This window comes from Tamandua tetradactyla, chromosome X (assembly GCF_023851605.1).
Source record: "Tamandua tetradactyla isolate mTamTet1 chromosome X, mTamTet1.pri, whole genome shotgun sequence".
NCBI classification, from domain to species: domain Eukaryota; kingdom Metazoa; phylum Chordata; class Mammalia; order Pilosa; family Myrmecophagidae; genus Tamandua; species Tamandua tetradactyla.
In genome coordinates, this window is record NC_135353.1 from 147,644,472 (window position 1) to 147,658,915 (window position 14,444).

General features: G+C 37.7%; 1 long non-coding RNA gene across 2 annotated transcripts in view; it reads right to left on the reverse strand.

The window, feature by feature from the left end:
- Positions 1 to 14,444, reverse strand: part of LOC143670251 (uncharacterized) — a 50,528-nt gene that overhangs the window by 12,113 nt on the left and 23,971 nt on the right. For both annotated transcript variants that reach the window (XR_013169306.1, XR_013169305.1), the window contains exons 3-4: positions 6,352 to 6,407; positions 3,968 to 4,087 (exon numbers count right to left, since the gene is read on the reverse strand). This is a non-coding gene — a long non-coding RNA (uncharacterized LOC143670251). The remainder of the gene's footprint in view (positions 1 to 3,967; positions 4,088 to 6,351; positions 6,408 to 14,444) is intronic.

The following is a 14,444-nucleotide window of genomic DNA, read 5'->3' on the forward strand; positions in this document are numbered from 1 at the left end:
GTTTCTCAAAATCCTTGCCAACACTGAATTTTCTTAATGGCATGGATTGAAGCACAAATGATTTTTAATATTAATAAAGTTGAGTTTATAATTTTTTTCTTTCATGGATTGTGCTTTTGCCATCAGAGCCAAGAATTCTTTGCCTAACCCGCATTAATAAAGATTTTTCCTGTGTTTCTCTTGAGACGTTTTACAGTTTTAGCACTTATATTTATATCTACAATTCACTTCGAGTTAATCTTTCTGTATGGTGTAGATACGGGTCCAAATTAATATTTTTGCTTCTGGATATCCAATTGTCCCAGCATCATTTGTCAAAAAGATTATCCTTTCCCAATCCAACTGTCATGGCACTTTTTAAAAAATAATCGATTGACCATGTATGCAGGATTTATTTCTGTATTCTTAATTATCTTCCATTGATCTATGTACCTATCCTTATGCCAGTACCATACTGCCTTGATTACTGTGCCTTTAGAATAAGTTCGCAAATGGGAAGCCCTCCAACTTCATTCTTGTTTGTCAATGTTGTTTTACCATTTCTGGATTCTTTGCATTTACATATAAATTTTACCATCAACTTGCGAGTTTCTATCTTTAAGAAGCCAGCTAGTATTTTGATAAGGCTCATATTGAATCTATAGGTAAATTTGAGGAGAATCACTGTCCTGAGTTTTCCCATCCGTGACTAGAGCATTTTTTTTTAGTAGACGAGACTGAGTCCATTCAATGCAAGAAGAGAAGGGGTTGGCATTAGATTCATAGACAATCCATCTATTCTACCAATATTAAAGTCAATTATAATGAGTGGTTTGATAGAGGAAGACAAGAAAGTTTTATTCCAATTGCCTCCATTTTTCTTAGAATAATTAGCAACTAGGTCATTGCCTGTGAAATAGAACAAAGAGTGATATTTAAATGTGACAGAAGAAGATGTGAAATTATCTTTAGGGAGTAGGAGAGTAAATTGACTAAGGGGATATGGGAGAATTGTGGGACAATACTGAGAGACCTCTTTACTGCTTTTGGCAATCCTATGACCGCCACTGTGTGAAGTCGCCCAAGCTCACTTGCTAGATATATGCTCCCTGTCACCCTCGTTCACCCGAGTCAGCAGCCACCACCAGACATGTGAATGAGGCAGCTGACTTCCGTCACAGGGTGAGTTCTGCTAAGACCCTCAGAACTGTCTAACTGAGCCCAACCCTCATCTCTGACTCATAGAAATGGGAGCTAACAAATGATTAAAGTTTTGAGATTTGTTTCCTAGCTCAATAATTAATAAAAAAAAAAAGTAGGTATTTCTTATGAACCAAAAACTGTCTGATCCACCTTATGTTTCTTTGCTCATTCTAGGGTGATCAATTTGTCCCAGTTTGCCTGAGAATGGTCTGGTTTTAGCACTAAAAGTTGTCCATCTCAGGAAACTCCACAGTCCTGGAAAAACCAGAACAGCTAGTCACCTCATATTTAGCCTTCTCTCTTATTTGTTCCTTATGACTACTATCTTCTATGTTCCATGCACAGTATATGGAAGCTTTTCCATAGGTATTATTTAGGAGGAGACTTTTGATATACGCCCTGTGTCATTGCCTGGGTGAAATGTGGAGTCTCAGTTACCTTCTCTATAAAATGGAGCTAATGATATTACCTGCTCTTAGGGTTGTGGAGGGAATTCTGTGAGCTAGGATGTGCTTAGAAGAGCTCCTGGCTTAATGTCAAGCAACTAATACCCACACTGCTATTAAAGTTGTGGTCAAAATTCTGTATTGTGAAAGAGTCAGCAAATTGAAGATAGTACTGCTTCTGGTACTTTGGGTACTGCTTTCAATAGTATGGCACGAAAATGATCATTCAGAGGGAAACTGTGACATTTTAGCTTTAGTTGAAATCTAGCATTTCAGATCTCTGATGGTGTTAATTCCTGAGTTAATTCAGGAGGAGGAAGAAGGAAGGCTTTGATTCAATGCTCAATAAGCCTATCTTGGGGAATGCATATGGCACTGCTTGTTCATGTGTGCCTGGTGAGAGGAAGTTATGAATTTTAAATAATGAGGTTTAGCCGTAATCATAGTAACTCATCTACTGTGAATTAAATATTAAAAGTAATTTTGAACAAAGTAATATAATTATTTTTGGTAGGAGTTATCAGTAGCATTTGAATATTTTTCACACATCTTTCAAGGGAAATAATAAACAGATTTAAGCCAAAAAAATCATAAAGGTCCCTATTATTTTAGAGAAGAATAGTGAATGTAAATTTGACAATGTTAATGATATCCTTAAAATAGAATCATAATTAAAATCTGTTTTCTGGAAGAAATATTTCACTACATTCACAAATACTAGCCTAGTGATTATATGTGTTTGACTTGCTCACAGAATATGATCCCAATGCCAGAAAATAAAAGGGAAATAATTTCGCTGATTTAGTAGGTCCAGGGGGAAAAAAAAGAGAAAAGAAGAAAATGGGGTCATGGGAACATAGAAGTGAATCTAACATTAAATATTTGAAAGCAAATTCACGTACGCAGTTTTTAAGGGAAGAACCAGGACAGAATGGCAAAATCATGCATGTAAATCTAGTTCCCATTCTATAGATTTGGACTCCCTAAAAGATGAAAGAAGTTAATTGTTCAGATCTTTACCCAGTATTCCTGGTACCAGAAGTTTCACAAAATAGCCGAAACACCAAACATATGTTAAGTGTCTTCCACTTTGAGAAAAGAATGCCTCTTCAACTTGAGGGGGATAAAAAAAAATAACTTTCAGATGATAAGTTTATACAAGCCTTGTTTAGATCCATGAGTCAAATAAGAATTTGACTATGTATGTGTGTGAGTGTGTGTTTGCACACAGGTGTGTGAATTTTTGCCCCCAACTCCTGAGCTGATTTGTTTGCCATGACTATTGAGAAGAGTTGGTCTCACATCTCAGGCCAACCTCCCCAAGATTGCAGCATTTTCCACCTTATTTAGTTCCAGTAGATTAACCACCATAATTGGCTAGTTCTCTCCAAATAAGGTTGGCCTCATGGTGTAGTGACATACATTTTCCTCCAATTTTTTTGGATTATAATTTCCTTTCTGCAAATTGTATCTCTCTCAGGTTCCTATTGGAATATCAGTTTCTGCTTTATCCATTTTTTGTTTACTATATTAACTGGGTATGTGGCGTTGTAAAGGTAAAACCTTTATAAACAGACATAAAAGCCCTTGCTCCTTAAATCTCCTCTGATGAATAAGATGGCTATTCTATTTTGTTAAGGAGTCTCCAGTATATATTTTTTTGATCTGTTTGATGGCAATATATATTTCTATAAATGAAATAAAAACTGGATTGCCAAAGTCACTGCCTGTATACCTATTTCCTGGGGCCAATAGATTACAATTTTTTTCTGCAGTGAAAGAAACAAGTGGAAATTTTAGAAAACTAACAAGTTGTGTGTGGGCATGTGTGCGTGTGTATAAAGAAAGTAACAAGAAGGAAATAGAAAAGTCTAAATCATTTCATTTTTGTCTTGTCTTTTTTCATATGTGCAGTTTTATGTATAGTTCCCCACAAAATTGGAGTCATACTACATGTACTGCTTCAAAACATGGTTTTTGCACACTTTATGTGTCACAAAAAATATTCTGCTAATATGATTTTCATAGTTTCAAAGTGATAATAATGACCAGAGTATATGAGCCCCAGGTTCTAAGTAAGCAATTTGCAGGCACACATCCATGATCCACACAGTAAAAATAGGAGGCAGATGATACTATCTTCATTTTAAAGATGAGAAAACTGAATCTTTAAGAATAGAAGTAACTTGCCCTTAGCCACAACGATAATATATGTTACAGTAGTGATTCAAATACTCGTCTTACAAAGCATGGTTTACGAAAGCATGGTTTCTTCATCGCTTTCTTTTACAGCCTTTTGATAATATTCAATTGAATGAATAAATAACAATTGATTTTACCTGTTGTCTCCTTTTGGATAGTTAGTGGTGTTTTAAAGTTTTCATTGTTACAATTTGCCTTGTATTGAGCATTCTTGTGGAAGAACCCACATTGGCTGTTCAGGGTCTTAGAAGCAAATCCTAGAATTACAACCACTAGGTTAAAAGTTTTGAATAGTTTTAAAACTTGTGATGTATGTTTTGAAAACAAACTGGATGAAAGACAAAATTTTCCAACTAAATATCACTTCCCTAGCAATGTTTTCATCAATATATTTCTTTGCAAGTGACAATTTAATCTTTTAAAGGTGATCTGAGTTTCTGTAGCTGAATATTCATAATTCTGTCATCTCCAATACTGGGGAGATTAGATAGATTGGGAAATATGAGATACTTAGATACCCATTTATACACAAAATTATATCCATTGCATTTCTTTCATGACCACTAAAATGAATTGACTATACTTCTTTCTAATTTTCTATTCATAAGCTTTGCCTTTTCTTTCTTGCTTTTTAAAAAATCAGTTCTGATATTCTGTGCCTTTTAATTGAAGAATTTAGGACATCAAAATTTCTAAACCTTTTTGTAATAACATAATTGGTGTTTATCTTTTCTTAACTAATTTGTAAAATTAACTCTGGTCAATTAATTGGTCTGTAGAATCATCCCCTTCTTTCATAGTATTATGAAGTTAACAGGACACATGCCTTCCCAGGGTAAGGCAAACATTTCTCAGTTTCCCATACTGTTGATTATGGACATGTAACTAAGTTCTGAACATTGGGTTATAAGTAAAAATGTTATGTAGTAGAGTCTGGGAGACTTCTCTTGGTGACCCAGTTCTATGGTATGACTTCCAGATTCATTCTTGAAACTACAATACGCTAGTCAATTTTTTCTCAAAATTCTTATTGCCTAAAACATTTATTTCACTTGCATGGGTCTGGAATTTGGCTGTGACAGCTCTTTCAGGCTGCAGATCAGGCTCTTTCATTCCAAGACCCATACTAAGTAGTAGCAGCTTCCTGGGGCATGCTCTTCTCATTATGGATGGTAGGAGAGCAAGAGCATAAGTGGAAATGCAAACTTCTTCTTACATCGTCTTTTCAACTGACAGTGTCACATTCATTTGGTCACAGTCGGGGACATATACTTCCCCTTTTCTACTGGGAGACACCTCAGTGTCACATAGCAAAGAGCTTGGATGCACAATCCTGTAACGTTGGAGGGAGTAAAGAGGTGGTGACAATAATTCAATCTGCTATGCCCAGAGTATATTCTGTTTCTATACATCTCCCAAGAATACTGTGAACCACTTCATTTTCTATTTTAAAAGTCCTTTCTTCCTTAATCTACTTTGAATGGCTTCTATTCTCTGCAGATAAACCCTGACTGACATTTCCCAGAACATTTCATTTTTTAATATGTCTGGAATTTATCTGGTGAAAGGTCAGAAGGAAGATAGAGTATTCATCTGACTTTTCTAGCACTAAGCATGACTTTCACCTTTAGCCTGTGAAGCAGCATGCTCTCTCTGTCTATGGACTTTGGTTGGGGTAGTCACCCCTACTAAGGCTGGAGCATGTGGCAGCACCTTAAATCAAACAGCTTTCTCCCAAATATAGATACTGGTGCAAGACTGGATAGAAATTGGAATGTAGTGGAGTTGGGGTGACTCTAATAGTTCCCATAATAATTAGAACCTATGAATGCCTAGGGAAAGAAAGAAATAAAAAGTGATGAAGTCTAAAAAATTCAGAATACTGTTCTGAATATGGGCAACTAGTTATATGTAATGAATTGGAATGTGTAGGGTCAGCAGTAGATCTAGGCAGGTCAGTAATGATAAACCAACTTTCTGAATGTGAGCAGGAAAGCTGCGGTAAAACATTTATAGGTATGTAGTAAGGTATAGGTACATCTATGAGTATAAGTAAATTTATGAAGGCTTGTGGGTGTTTATGTGTATACTTCTTCATACAAAGGAATTGCATTTGTTTTCAAGAATGGTTGTTTTTTATTAGTTCTTCAAAACTTCTCAGATAAGAACAAGCAGTTGGGAGATATTTGAAACAAAGCAGTAAAGAAGTGAATGGAAAGTGAGACCTAATACAGGCCACAGGATAGAAACAGGTTCAGTTCTATTTAGATTGATATGTGTGGGGAAAAAAATAGTTCAGGAGATTTGTTTGTTTGTTTAGTTTTGCACATTCAAACTTGGGAGAGTTATTTTCCCCTGGAAAAGTTTGATTTTTCTTGTATCAACTTTACCTATTCTTTGCATAATATTGCATTTTCCTCTTCTACTCATTGTTTACTCACTTCAAGAGAATTCAATATGATTTACAATAAAAATTATATAGGACTCAGCTAGGCATAACTTGAAACACAATAAGGAATACCTTTAGAAATGATCCTCCAGCTTGTACTTCTGCTCGCAAACAAATATATTATATTCCTAGAAGCATATGAGAAAGGATGCAATAAGATTTTATTCAATTATACAAATAATCAGTGTCATGACCAGGTACATTGTCCCTATAGCTGATTTCATTCCAGCAATCATCCACATGAACCGCTTCTTTTTCTTTATGGTAGTTTATATATCCATAAACAATTTAAACATATTAGATTAAATAATCTCATTTACGAAAACTGTATTTGGTGGGTGCCCAATTGAGAAACACCAATATATTGTGAAAACCATAGAAAATGTCATTGCTTCATATTATTTGGAGAACTGATCAGTAAGAGAACAGAGTTCACCAGGAGAGTTAGAGGCTGGGAGTTGAGTTAACTATGTGGAAGGAGAAAAGCAGCATGTAGTGTTTCTGAGAAGGATCACTAAAATAGGATCAGAGAACAAATGCAAAATGTCACTTGTGTCATTAAAAAACAGTTTGGGACCATTAAGTGGCCAGCATCTAAGAGATGGAGTAGTAGTTTCTAGAGAAATCAGATTAAGAGAGAAAGGGACCGATAAGCTGGGACCGATAAACTGGAACCCAGGCACACGGTCTTGGAATAAAGGTAAAAAAAAAATGGATAAATAAGCAGTATCTAGAAATGAGGTCTGTGTAATAATCTTTGCACATCAGCTGCAAGAAATAAACTTGATTTTGAGTTTAGGGTTTTAAAGCCAAAAGGTCCTCTAGGTGTTTGAGGTAAAAAAAAAAAAAAAAGATTAATTTTCCTAAGGTTCCAGTAGAAATTCATCTCCTTACATTAGCATCCCGACGCAAAAGTAGATGGTCTCAAAAAAATAAATCACCCCAAGCCCATGGATTGAGACAGGTAGGCAGGCTGGAGTTGAAAATAAATGAGCAGGTGAGTGATCAGCCAATTCATGACCCTGCTCTCGATTTCTCTTTTTTGGATTTGTAATTGCTATGGCTATGCTCCCTGAACTCAAGGTTAAAACTAATTTTTGAACACTTTGGCATTCAGAATTTTACTATTTCAAGTATTGTCAGAACAAAATAGCTCTATAATTAGGAGGCCTTTACATTTTATAATATCTGTTAAAGCTATTTAGGAAGTTTAAATTTATAATCTTATAAATGATCCTGACACATCCAGAAAGAGCTGACACACTTGTAGGAGGACTATCCCCTATAGGATTTGATTCTTCCATCATCAGGGATCAAGTTAAAGCCTTAGAATTCTGCATGCTCCAGGCGGCAAGCTCTCGCTCCTTGCTACCCTCAACAATCCAGAGATTCTCTACCTTGTAGGTCATTAATGATCTCTTTATACCTGCTTTAGTTTCCTAGCTACAAAAACAAATACCATACTGTGAATCAACAACAGGAATCTATTGTTTCATGTTTTCAGAGGCTAAAAGGCTTGCTTCTCCTGGGGTCAACATTTTCTAGCTGGCAGGCAATCTTTGGAGTTTCTTGGCTTTTCATCACATGCCAATGCATGTGGTGGCATTTTCTCCTTTATCTTCAGGGTTTGGTTGCCTTCTAGCTTCTGGCTGCTCCCAGTGGCTTCTCTGTCTGTCTGACTTTCACTGTGTGTATGAAGAACTCTGGTAATCTGGATTAAAACCCTACTTCATTCCATTGGGCCACACCTTAACTGAAGTGGCATCTTGAGAAGCTCTCATTTTCAATGGGTCCACACCCACCAGAATACAGACCAAGACCGAAAACATGTCCAAACTGGGGTACACGATTCCATCCATCACAATACCCTTCATCCTTTCTTGGACGTCATCCTTTATTAGAGAGCAGGGAGCGAAGTCATAGCAGTTGAAATCCAAACAGAGAAGTTGAGGGCAGGGTAAAAAGAATCCACATACAGCTCTGTTCTAACCCATCAGTGAAACAGTCTAGGTAATGCCGCAAAATAGAATTCCACTCTGTTGTTTCAACTGAAGGGATTTGATGAAAGAGAAATTATAGAGGTGTTAGTAGAGTCAAGGAAACCAAAAGAGGATTTTGAGGTACCCAGAGACAAACAACAGAAAGAAGGTATTACCATAGGGACAATGGTAGGAAAAAGTGTTTAAGGAGCTCAGTGAAAGCCGAAACAGTATAAGAGGTGTGGCTAATTAGGAGCTACGGGCTGAAGGAGAGTGTCCTCTCCTTCCTCTTACCCTCACCTCTCCTAACAGTGCCTCATACTGGCCACAAGCAAACAAACACCAGTCAAAAATGAGCCCAGGCGACGTGGTTCACATGGGTCAGATTTCTGGAGTATAAAACAAAGCAACAAGAGAGAGAATACATTTGGGGGGCGGAGGGTTAGAAGGAAAGCCATACACTCCATTTTATCCACTGGAATTATTTTATCAGTGCACCTCAAGAACAATCATCAGCAAAATCTCCTACATTCTCAAACTTTGCTATAAAAGTTCCATTCTTCTTCTTGCTCAAGTTGAAACTAGGAATTCCTTCCAAGAATATTACTTTCTCTGACACCCTCATAAGTGGCAGCTGTTTTCTTCCTGTACTTCTGTTATTTGGGGACCACATGGGAGTTGGTACCAGACCATTCTCCCTCTCTCTTCCTTAAAATCTCCCAGTATTTGAAACTTATGTCATCAGGCTATTTTGCCTATTACTCCTCCTCATTGTAGCCATCCACTGATCTTTTCGGTCAAGCTTATAATTCTATGAGTATTTTATCTCCTGGTTCATTTGCATTTCCTTGAATACTACTCCTGTCAAGTATCGTTGATTCCAATAGCCATTTTGATGCTAGTCCAATATCCTAAACTATCAGTCCCTTACCTTTATGTAACCCACTGAGTTTTGTCTTTCACCATACCTCAGCCAAAACGAATGGTCATAGAATTTGCTACATCCAGTAAATATAAACCCTTCATGATCACAGTTCAAGCTCCAGTCTTCAATCACCACCTGCTATACTTTTGTCCTACTCCCTCAACCCAGCTACCTTTGTACCTTCAATCCATTCTACATCTTTGCTTATCTCTGCTGTCTCTCTTGTCCTCACCTTTTTTTTTTAACGCAACTTAAGTTCCATGCACAATCAATGCTATTACTTATATGTATCCTCAAACTGCTTCCCCTTTTCTCACGAAGTCATACCTCCTTGGACACACTATTGCTGGTTAAATACACTCCACACCTACTCTTTGATGACATCTACATTGTTAAAAATGGCTGGAGCAAAACAGATATCATGGTATTTAGATCAACCTAAATTCCTATCACTTGCTTTATGTGATCCTAATATTGTCCAGTAATCACACTATATTACCCTGGCCCATTTTTACTTAGAGGAATAGTTTGTAAATTTTCCTCTCTCTTTTCACATTCCCAAAACCTCCTTTCCCATTGTTATCCTCAGGTGATGATGTTGTATCCACTTTCTTTGAGAACATTAAAGCATTTAGAGGAAAACACAAGCTTCCATCCTCACATCTACTCACCTTTTTCTGTGTTTATACTCTAGATTCTCTCTTGATAACTTGTCTATGTTCCTAGATGAGGCTGCACTCTGTATTAAAGAACCACATCCAATCTCCATTATAGTCAAGGACTTGGCCTCAACAAGACTACCCTGAATCAACAACTTTTTCATCCACTGGATCATCCCATCTGGATACAAACAGGCTATAATGCCTCCCTACATTGATCTCACTTCTAGCTTCAGCTACAACCATAGTTCCCCTTTCTTTCCTTTCCTACACGGTGAAATTCTGTGTGTTTGTTTTTCTCATTTTAACACTTGTTTCCGACTCTTCCTTCAATCTATCTGGAATCCCCATTTTTCAACTTACCAAAATTGCTTGTATCAAGGTCACCAGAACACTTTCATTGTTAAATCCAGTGGTCAGTTCTCAGCATTCATCTTATTTGCTGCATTAGTAGCATTTGAGTGAATGGATCACTCTGTGGTGCATCATATAATTAGGTCAATAATGTTAATTATTACTAATTAACATTAATTGGCTAATAACATTAATTAGTAATTAGCATCAATTAATAATTAGGCAGGAGCACAGGTCTAGGATACAATAGAAACTTTCAGCAAATGATCCCTTTATTACATAGAATAAAGAGTCCAGAAAGGGCAAATGATCTCCTTGTCATTTACACAGCACAAAGAGTCCAAAAGAGCAGGGGAAGTAGTCCCATCATGGCTGGATTCTTAAGGTGGCCGAAAAGGGCACCAGGTCCAGGGTTGATGGTAGTTCTACACACCCCACATTGTGCAGGATAAAAGAGACCCATCTATACTGTTTGAGTTTGTTTTTCACCCACCCTGGAGGGAGGGGACCTGCCACAGAGAATTTCTGCCTTGATCAACATCTAGGGTTGCTTGTTCCAGTTTCCAGGTTTAAAGTCTGGCTGGGCTTTTTCATTAGAATTAACATGTCCATGGCCTGCAGAATGGTAAAGGATAGAAAAGGAGGTGGGGTTAGCAGAAAGGCAGGAGGAGCATGTTTGTGACTGCCCCAGAGAATAATGTGAGGGGAGGTGTGTCCTGGGGATTGGTGCTTAACAGGGAACTGTGACTTGTTACTTTCGGTAACTTCCCTAACTCCCTCATTCCTGAAATGCTCTTTTCACTTGGTTCCCAGGACATGACACACAGATATTTTCTTTATCGCCTTTCTGGCTATTCAGCTTAGCATCTTTTCTAGGTCCTACTCATGGACATGTTGGATTGCCGTCAGACTCTGACTTGGATCTCTATTCTATCTACACTCACCCCACTGGTGATCTAATCCAAGATCTTGGCTTTAAATGTCATTTTTACGCTGCAGACTCTTAATACACACCTCTCTCTAGCCTGGACTTCTTGCCACCTTCAAGCGATTCATAAACTGGCATTTCAAACTTAACACGTCCAACATTGACCTTTTATCACCTCTGCAAATCTGTCCCTTTTCCATTCTTCTTTAACTCAGTCAATGGTAATGAAACTGCCCAGCAGCTTCAGTTCTTCTTTGTCCTAAACCACTCCCTTTATTTCACCCAGTTAAGGCCTGGTACTGCCCCCCACCCCCCACCCCCACCACCAGCAGTCATCCCCAGTAATGCCCTGTTCCTGCTTTGTTTACTTCTGCCTTGCCAACTGGCTGACCTGGACAAAACTAGAAAACCCCTGCCACCTCTACCCAGACATGTGCAAAGCAACAACATCCTGACATCTGACCTGGGATAACCTAGTGGAACACAACTCCTAAAAACTCCACCCTCTCATCATGCTAAGGCCACCATTTTCTGGCTATGTGATGTATGAGCTGGCCCATGTCCCCTACTACATCTAACCCTGCCTCCGACCCTACCTCATCTCACACACACACACCACCCCCCTCCACCCCTCCTCCCACCCCACCCTCTCACATCATCCAACCTAAGCCTCCCCGATTTCAGCCCAATAAAACCCTGCTTCTCTTCCAGATTGGGGAGACAGATTTGAGGTTTTCCCTCCTGTCTCCCTGCTTGATGGTCATGCAATAAACACTTTTTTTTTTTTGAAATCCTGCTGCCACGCAATGACTTCTGTGTGCTTTGGGCTAAGAGTCCCCTACTGGGTAACAGTAATTTCATACTTTCAGTTGCTCGGGTCAAAAATCCTTTTTACTTTACTTCATATCCCACATCCTCTTAGCAAACCTTGTAGTCTCTGCCTTCAAAATACAGTTGTTTCTCCCTCTCCACTCATATGACAAGCCACCATCATCCCTCACTGGCTTTCTGCATTTTATTCTCCTGGTTGCAGCCTAGATGATGATGTTAAAAACATGGAGAGTTGATGTCACTCTTGAGCTCAACATCCTACAGTGGCTTCTCATTTCCCCCCCAAAATTTTGACCAAAGTCCTTTCCATTACAAGAGCCTGCATTGTATGTGTTGCCTGCCCAGCATGGGACTTGCTGACCTCACACAATGCAGACTCAGGCCACTCCAGCCAGTCTTCCCCAACGGCTCACTCCCTCATTGTTTAGAAAGTTCTGAAAAAATATTATCTTCCCAGTGATGATTTTTCTGGCCACCCAGTTAAATTATTTTATTCTGCTGTCACACTTTCTATCCCTCTTTCCCTGCATTTTTATTTCTCCTTAGCATTCATCATTATCTAAAATAGAGTGTGTTCTATATCTTATTTATTATCCTTCTGTCCCACAAGAATTTAACATTCATAAGAGTTATGATTTCTTTCCTATGACATTATTCTGTGTATGCTTATATATACAGAAATAAAATATTAATGCATTCTTCTTATGTGAAATTAAAATGCATATAGAATACGACAAAATACTGCCAGCGTATATTCTATTTTATTTATAGTTTTATTGTGGTATGTTTTGACATAGATGGTTCATGTGACATACTTTCTCTTTAATTCAGCATATGTGAATATCTATTTAATTCTGACTGTTCTTTTGTACTGCTACAATGTATTCCAAAGTATGGATTTACCAAAGTTTTTTAGTACTTCTTCCACTGATTAACATTTACATTGTTTCCACTTTGCTTCATTCCATAGCTGAATGAGACATTTCTGTGCATACATGTTTGAATCTGACCCTCTTATACTTAGAACAATTGAGAAATAAAATTCCAGAGTTATAGGTTAACTGTTTTATTGAGATATATTCACATACCATATAATCCATCCAAAATGTACAATCAGCAGCTTTTAGTATAATAACAGAGTTGTGCAGTCATCACTACAACTGATTTTATAACATTTTAATTACTCGAAAAAGAAAAACCCCATACCCCTTAGCAGTCACCTCTCAATCCTTCTATCCTTCCCCAGCCCTACATAGTGACAAATGTAATTCTCTGTATAGATTTATATATATTTAAATTTTATACAAAAGGAATCATACAATATATAGTACTTTCTGCCTGGTTTCTTTCACTTAGCATAATGTTTTTTTAAGTTTTTGTTTTTCTAATTAGAGAGTAGCTTTATATAGAAGTCCTATAACTATACAACATTCCCATATACTGCCCTATTGGTGACATTCTGCATTGGTGTGGTACCTTTGTCACAAGTGATGAAAGGACATTAAAATATTACTGTTAACTATAATCAAGAGTTTGCTTTAGTTGTGTTTTTCTCATATACCAACCTCTATTATTAAAGCCTGCAATAGTGATGTACAATTTTATAATTAATGAAAGAACAGTCTTATATTTGTACCATTAACCAGAGTCATCATCCACAGCAGGGTTCACTGTGTTCCATGGTCCCATATTTTATCCTCTAACTTTCCTTCTTTAACATACACAACCAAAAACGTCCCCTTTCAACCTCATTCACATGCATAATTGAGTTCTAGGATTTCTTTATATATTCTGGATAATAAACCCTTATAGGGCTTTTCACGTTGAGTAGGTTGCCTTTACATTTTTGTCACAAAGTCCTTTGACATGCAAACTTTTAAAATTTTGATGAGGTCTCATTTATCTATTTCTTCATTCTTGCTTGTGCTTTGGGTATTGTCATGGTTAGGGACAGGTGTCAACTTGGCCAAGTTGTGGTACCTGTTCATCTGATTGGGCAAGTGCTGGCCTGTCTGTTGCAATGAGGACATTTCATAGGATTAGGTTATGATCACGTCAGCTACATCCACAGCTGATTCCATTTGTAATCAGCCAAAGGGGAGTGTCTTCTGTAATTAGTGATGCTAAATCCAATCATGGGAAGCCTTTTAAGGAGGACTCAGAGGAGACAGGTTGCATTCCTGCTTTGGCTGGTGAGCCTCTCCTGTGGAGTTCATCCAGGCCATCCATTGGAGTCGTCAGCTTCGCAGCCTGCCCTGTGGATTTTGGACTCTGCATTCCTACAGTCACGTGAGACACTTTCATAAATTTTATATTTGCAAGTGTTCCCTGTTGATTCTGTTTCTCTAGAGAACCCTAACTAATACAGGTATTAAGCCTAAAAAACATTGCCTACCACAAGATCTTGAAGATGTTTCTCTATATTTTCTTCTAGGAGTTTTATGGCCCTGGGTCTTACATTCAGGCCTTTGATCCATTTTGAGTTAATT